We start from the raw sequence: 7,655 nt of genomic DNA, 5'->3' as shown, positions 1-7,655 counted from the left end.
CTGTGTCACAGACCCACAGAGCAGCTGTGATGTCAGGAAGGGGCTGTGTGACATCACAGAGTGGGTTGTGACATCACAGGGTATTGGTGTGACATCACAGAGAGGGCTGGGCCATCCCAGAACAGGCTGTGACATCACAGCGTGGGTTGTGACATCACAGGGTATTCGTGTGACATCACAGAGAGGGCTGGGCCATCCCAGAACAGGCTGTGACATCACAGCGTGGGTTGTGACATCACAGGGTATTCGTGTGACATCACAGAGAGGGCTGGGCCATCCCAGAACAGGCTGTGACATCACAGCGTGGGTTGTGACATCACAGGGTATTCGTGTGACATCACAGAGAGGGCTGGGCCATCCCAGAACAGGCTGTGACATCACAGAGTGGGTTGTGACATCCCAGGGTGGCTGTATGACATCATAGAGTCTACTGTGACATCATGGAGCAGCTCTGTGACATCACAGAGTGGTGCTGTGACATCACAGATTGGGTCCTGACATCACAGGTCTGAGGTCAGACATCATCTAGCAGACTATGACATCACAGAACAATTGTGACATCACAGAGGAGGCTGTGACATCACAGGGTGCTGGTGTGACATCACAGTGCAGAGTTGTGATGTCATACATGAAATCCCTATTTGTGCTTGGTCTTTGCATATTAAGTGCTTTAATTAATTAATTTTGAGTTAAATATTTTTAGATTGAATCTTAAAATTAACCCATTAGCCCAGGTACAAAAATCCAGTTCCATTATCAGTGTTTTCAATTGTTCAGGGTGGTTTATTGGGAGAGTTCACCCTTCCCAGTTGGAAATTCCCCAGTTAGAGATCACCAGCTTGCTCCCTTTTCAGGCTTCGGACCACTTGTGCACTGTGGGAGTTGTCTTTCCTGTGTTTGCTGTGTACTTTTGCAGGTGTTTTGAGATGTGTTGGATGTATTTTAATACTTTTTTTAGGTGTTTTTACTTGCATTTGGTTCCAAGGCCAAAAATCCCAGTTCTAACAGCCAGCAGCTATTTTTAGCCCATAGCCGTTGCCCTGGGGGCAAGCTCCACGGCAACCTGGGTTTTGGTGGGGGCATTTTAGCCCCCTTGTCTCAACTAGTACCACCCCTCTGGCAGCAATGAGCCATTGGTGGATGGAGATGATCCATCAAAGGGAAAGCACCAATCGCTTTGGACCAAAGGGGCGGGCTGTGGGCGGGCTGTGGGCGGGCTGTGGGTGGATGGGGCGGAGCAAAGACACTATAAAAACAGCGAGGCAGGGAGGTGGGGACCCTTTCCTCTCTTTTTCTCTGCAGGCTGTCTGTGGTAGATGTCGGTGCTGGGCATTCAAAGCCTTACTCCTTTTAAGGAGCCTTTAGTCATTTTTTTACTTTTGGACCAGCCAAAAGCCAGTCCAGCACTGCAAGTCTTTCTTTTTCTCTACCTGAGGTCTAGTGCTGTCTCAGCCAGAAGATCTCAAATCCCTGCGCTCCTGGGGCATACCATCTACCGAGCCATAGGATCTCAAATTTTTATATTTTTCTAATTTCTGTAATTTTTCAATTTTTCTGTTTTCAATGAATTAATCTTTTTAAGAGTTGTCTCATTTCTCACATGTGACATCACAGATAGTTCTGTGACATCACAGGGTGCTTGTGTGACATCACAGAGGGGTCGGGTGACATCCCAGAAGAGGCTGTGACATCACAGAGTGGGTTGTGACATCACAGGGTGGCTGTATGACATCAGAGAGCCTACTGTGACATCATGGAACAGCTCCATGACATCACAGAATGATGCTGTGACATCAGAGAGTGGTGCTGTGACATCAGAGAGTGGCTATGACATCACAGGGTTGCTATGTGACATCACAGAGTGAGCTGTGACATCGCAGACATGGCTGTGATATCAGAGGGCAGAGGTCTGACATCATAGAGTGGACTATGACATCACTGAGTGGTTGTGACACCCCAGGGTGGCTGTGTGACATCCCAGGGTGGCTGTGTGACATCCCAGGGGGTTGGATGCCATGGCAACCCTCAGCAGTTCCAGTGCCCTTGGAAACCCCCCCAGGCCCCATTGCTGCAGTCAGGCTCCGTGGCCACTTGCCCGCAGAGCTGTGGCTGCCCTCGGCTGCCATGGCAGCCCTCAGGACAGAGCGGTGCCGGGCTGGTGCCAGCTACAATTGCAGTGACACTCGCTGATGCCCTCAGGTGCCACGGCAGCGGCCACAGGGACCCGTTCCTCACTTGGGTGCCACGGACACCAACGCTTGGCCCCGCTGCCATGGGCATTGGCACGGTCACCTGCACTCAGGGCCCGTGGCCGGGCACTGCTGCCATGGACACGGGCACGCAGCCCTGGGCCACAGGCGGCTGCCGTGGCCACCAGCCCAAGGTCCCGTGGCCAGGGCCGGGGCCATGGAAAGGAACCCGTGGAGCCGTGGTGATGCTGGGTGGCCATGGGGTGCTGCTGTGGCCTGGGCCACAGGGAATTTCCTTGCCAGGCCTTTCTCTGGGGCTGTGTTGGGCTCTGTGCTGAGCACAGCGTTGCTCACACTGAGATGGTTTTGTTCTTGCTCAGCTTGCACAGAGCCAAGGCCTTTCCTGCCCCTCGTCCGGCCACGCTGGCGAGGGGCTGGGGGTGCGGGGCAGCTTGGCAGGGGTCACAGCCAGGACAGCTGACCGCAACTGACCCCAGGCATATCCCAGGCCACAGGACATCATGGCCAGGGTATAAAGTGGGGGGAACAAGGAGGAAGGGGGGACATTTGGAGTGAGGGGTTTTCTCTTCCCAGGTAACACTCAGGCAGGATGGGGCCCTGTTTTGCTGGTGGGCAGGGTCAGCACCAAAGACACAGACACCAACTGAAGGGGTTGTGCCATTTATAAAATGCAAATCTGCAAAAAGTCACAGAAGCATAAGCTCAGCAAACACATAATCATTAGCAAAGAATCAGAGCAGGAGCAGCTCAGCAATGCCCTCAGTCATCCCGGCCAAAGATTGCCTGCAGTGATTAACCAAGATCCAACCCCAGTTCCCCTCAGACTTTACCATCACCCAGAGCCACCCATCAACTGGGGGAAGCTGTCCCAGCCAAGGACTGGAGAGCCACTCGCGGACATTGGGAATTCCTGCAGCTGCCTCCAGCCACAGCTGAGGCTCCAACCCCGCTGGGAGAGGGCCCAGCTTTGACAGTGCTGGAGAAACAGACTGACAGCACTTCTAGAGCGGGAACATCTGCTTTCATCCTCCTCTTGGCTTCCTCCTAAGCCTGGCCAGGGCTCAAGGAGGAGCCAAGGCAGCTGCCTTTGACCATACAGCCCCAAACAAGGCCAGATGTGGGATTTCATGGCCTTGTCCCAGCCGCCCGCAGTGCCCAGGCCGTGCTGGCCGTGCTCAGAGCTGGGCCCAAAGCTGCTCTGGCCTCCTCTGTGCCCTTCACGCCTTTCAGCGCTTTGAAACAGCCAAGAGCTTTCTCCAAGAGTGCAATGAAGCAGCTGTTCCTGCTCCCAGCTCTCGCCCTTCCCAGTCTCTGCCCTTGATGACTGCTTTTGTCCCTCTTGCTGTGCCCTCTGTGCCCCCGGGGCTCGGTGGCTGCTGCCCAGGGCTGTGGCACTGGCACAGATCCAGTGCTCGAGAACCTCCTTTCTCTGCCCTTGGAGCCGCCTGCTCAGAGCAGCCTTTTCCACCTGGAAGCTCCACATGGACAGGGAGTGCCCACCTCATTGATCATTGAAGAGCTCTTCCAAGGACGGCCTGGCCAAGGCTGCTTCCCACACAGGATTCCTCTGCAGGACTGCGGAAAGCTGAGAGGCAGCTCTGGCTTCTCCACTTTTCATGTGCTAAATCTGCCTGGCAGAAGAAATGGAGGGACAGCTCTGGTGGCACAATCCCTCCCGGCCCAGGGCCCAGCGCTGGGAAGGTCTTTCCGTGCCGAGGCTTTGCTGCGGCCAAGGAAAGCTCCTGGCTCAGGGTCACCTTTCCTGCTGGGCCAGAGCCCCCGAGTGGCCCAGCAGCAGCAGAGAATTCCAGCACAGCCCCGGCACGGGCAGGGCGGCCCTGGGCGGGCTGCGGGAGCCGGCAGCGCCTGAGCTCAGAGCAGCTGAGCCCAGGGGCTCTTGGCCAAGGCCGAGGCCCAGCGAGCATTTCTCAGCTCGCAGGGCGGCCTGGAAAGGTGCTGGGGGGGATCATTCACCCCCCAGGGCGGTCCCAGTGGCTCCCAGGATTTCCATGTCCGTGCTCCCAGCGCTGCTCCCAGCCCTGATCCGTGGGGATGGCAATGTCCCGCTCCCTTCCCGGGGCAGGCTCACACCTGAGCCAGGTGTGCAGGGCAGGACCTTGCCCTGAGCCCAAGCCCTGTCCCCCCTGCAGGATCTGCTTCCCATCGGCCTCTTCCTCCTGCGGCCCCAAGCCCAGCTCGGTGCTGAACGAAGGGCGCTGGGCCGGGGTCATCCCCCGGCGGGGGCTGCGCACCCCCTCTGCCCCCTCCCCAAACTCCCTCCCGGGGCAGCAGGGGTTGGCTCAGGAGCCCTGGGGCTCCTGGGGCTCCGTGCTTTCCTTCCTAAGGAAGAGAACCGTCCTTCCCATCCAGGCTCCCATGGCCAAAACTGAGATTTACCTCCCAAATTCTGTCTGTCCAAGGATTGCTCCCAGACAAAAGCTGCCATGAGAGACAGGTCTGGCTGCCCTCGCCCATGGTGGCCACCTCTCATCTTCTACAAAACTCTTGGACTTTGTGCTTTTCTTTCATGTGGAATAAACCCATCCTTCTCAACAAGGTGCTCATGGCCAAAATTGGGATTCCACCTCCCAAATTCCCAATATCCAAGGGTTGCTCCCAGACAAACCTGCCAGGACAGACAGATGTGGCTGGCCTTGGCCTCTGGTGCCTGTAGCTCATCTGCCCTGAATCCCTGGGGCTCGGTGCTGCCCTTCCTCTGGAGACCACTGTGACCCTGCGTGGCCTCGTGGAACCCAGGGGCCGTTGTGACCCTGCAGGGCTGGTGGCACCAAGGGGACCATTGTGACCCTGTGGCGTTCCATGGAACCAAGGGGCCACTGTGGCACTGCTGGCCCCAAAGAACCGAGGGGCCTTTGTGACAGGGCAGCTGAGGAGGCCCAGAGTGGACACCAGGAGAAGGGAATTTCCCTCCCAGGCAGGGCTGGGGTGCAACACGTCCCCCAGAAGGAGTCTGGAGCAGCCCAAGGCTTTGTGTGCCCAGGCAGAGGCAGGCAGGACGCAGAGCTGCCAGCAAAGGAAGGGGCCAGCCAGGTGGGGCAGCCGGGGGGATGAGGACAGCCTGCAGGGACAGAGGCGCAGGGCAGGGACACCGTGGGACAGCCTGGGCTGCAGAGGGCAGAGGGATGGGCTGCAGCTGCAAGGCCCTGACAGAGCCAACTTGTGCAGCCCTTTGGCCACGGCTGCTGGCCCTGGCCCTGAGGCCAGGAGGGGACAAGTGACCCCTGCAGCCCTGGGGCCTCAGGGCCTCCTTGTCCCTGCCCAGCAGCCTGGCAGGGGCCGCCCCATGGTGCTGCCCTGGGCACTGCACATCCCCACATCCCAGTGCCCCGGCAAGAGCCCTGAGCACTGAGGGAGGGACAGGATCTGCCTTGCCAGGGGCTGGGGCTCAGGCCTTGGCCCTTTGCACTCATGGAACACAGCCAGCTTTGCTCAGCACCAGAGACACCTTTCCCTTGCTTGTCCCCCCCTGCCATCGCTGCCTCCAGAGTTCTGCTCTCACTGGAACCTGGGGACACTTTCACGTGAGTCGTGTCCCTCACTGGGACCCATTAAAAGTTAAAGAAACTTTGGACTTTGAATCGGACTTTGAGTTCTTGAGAAGTTTTTTGAAGATGCTCTGAGGGACTGAGTCTGATGTGAACAACACCAAAGGCCCGAGAGGGTCATTAAAATCCTTGTGCTGCTGCTGTGCTGCTGAGCTGGGCCAGGCTCCTGGCACAGAGGGAACTCTCAAGCTCCTGGCAACCAGTGAGAGCTTCAAAGAGGCAGCTCTGCTGAGGAGCAGCTCCTCTGCCAGCCCAGCAGGGCTGAGGGCACTGCCTGCAGGTACCTGGGAGGAGTGAGCAGAGAGCTGGCTAAAGCAGCTGGGAGGGCAGCTCTGAACTCATTCCTGGAGAAACCTTCCCAGCGTGGGACACAGTGAGTCTCTGGCTGCAGGGATCCTCTAGAGCTGGCCCATGGCACGGCTGCCATGGCTGTGAGGATGGCTCTGCTGCCGTTCCTGCCTTGGGGGAGGATGTGCTGCAGAGTGGGGCTGCCCTGGGCACCGTCAGAGGGACAGGGCAGGACGGCTCCTGCTGCCAGGGCCGGCTGCAGGCTGTGAAGGTGGGCAGCAGCCAGGGGTGCCCAGGGCTGTCCTGCAGAGCAGCTCCTGCAGCCCTGAGGGCTCTTTGCCAGGCCAGGGCATCTGCCACCTGCCAGGGGCAGCTCTCAGCCTGCCTGGCAGCTCCCCATGGGCGGTGCAGGGGAGCTGTGGCTGCAAGGAGTGACTCCTGCAGGGCAGGTCCTGCTGCTGTGAAGAGGCTGCTGTGGGGGCCAGGGCTGCTCAGAGCTCCAGCTCATTCCTGAGGGGATTTTCATGAGCACATTCAGGGCAGGAGATTCCTGCTTGAGTCTCTGCTTTCCTCAGTTTGTGCTCCCACTTTTCCCAGGCTCAGCTTGGTGGGAATGGAAACTCAGCTGTGCAGGTGGAGCAGGGGCTGAGGCTCTTAAACCATCCCACTGAGGATTCCTGGGAGCCTCAGCAAGTGCCTGCACCTCCACGGCCTCCAGATCCAGCCAGCATCACCTTTCCATGGTGCCCAGGCCCGGGGGAGCTGCTCTTTAATCCCCGCAGCCCCGAGCGGCTGCCGGGCAGGGCTGGCCCAGGGTCTGGGCTGGGCTCCGGCAGCAGCGGCAGGGACGGAGCCCGGGCCGCAGGAGCAGCTCCCGGCTGGGACAGCTCCAGCAGCAGAGCCGTGGGCAGGGAGGGAGGGAGGCAGCGCTGAGGGCAGCCCTGCTGAGGGGAGCTGTGGCAGCTGCCGGGCCTGCCCTGCAGTGCAGACACCGCCCTGAGCAGCGCAGCCCCGGTGTCCCCTCGCAGCCAGCACAGCCCTCAGCCCGGGGGCTCGGGGCCCTCAGCCCGGGGGCTCGGGGCCCTCGGTGCCCTCCTGGGCCGGCAGAGCAGCACCAGAGATGAAGGGCATCTCTGCGGCCGCGGGCCCGTTCCTGCTGCCCGGGGCCTGAGGGCGACTGTCCTGCCCTGGTGCTGCCCGGGAGGGGCTGGGCAGCGCTGCGCAGGGAAAGGCTTTTCCTCAGGGCCCGGCTCTCTCTCCTTGCCCTGCTCAGCTGCTCCTGGCGCTGCTCAGGGGCTCTCTGGGAATGGCAGCTCCAGCTGCAGGCTCAGGCCCAGCCCTGGGGCTCCTCCTGTGCAGGCTGAGCACAGCAATGGGGTGTCCCAGCTCCCTGTGCCCCGGGAGCTCTGGGCACGCCGGGCTGGGAGGCTGGCAATGAGCCGGCTCTCCTCCAGCAGGGCCATGGACAGGACCCTCGCTGTGCCCTCGGGATGCCATCCCAGCTGTGAGCTGCCTTCCAGGGGACACTGGGGCCGGGAGTGTCCTTGGCCAGCAGTGGGGCTGAGACTCTGAGAAAGGCTGAGCCACTTTG

The sequence above is a fragment of the Coloeus monedula genome, assembly GCF_965178545.1.
Source record: "Coloeus monedula genome assembly, contig: HAP1_SCAFFOLD_105, whole genome shotgun sequence".
NCBI classification, from domain to species: Eukaryota; Metazoa; Chordata; class Aves; order Passeriformes; family Corvidae; genus Coloeus; species Coloeus monedula.
This window is presented reverse-complemented; position numbering follows the sequence as displayed.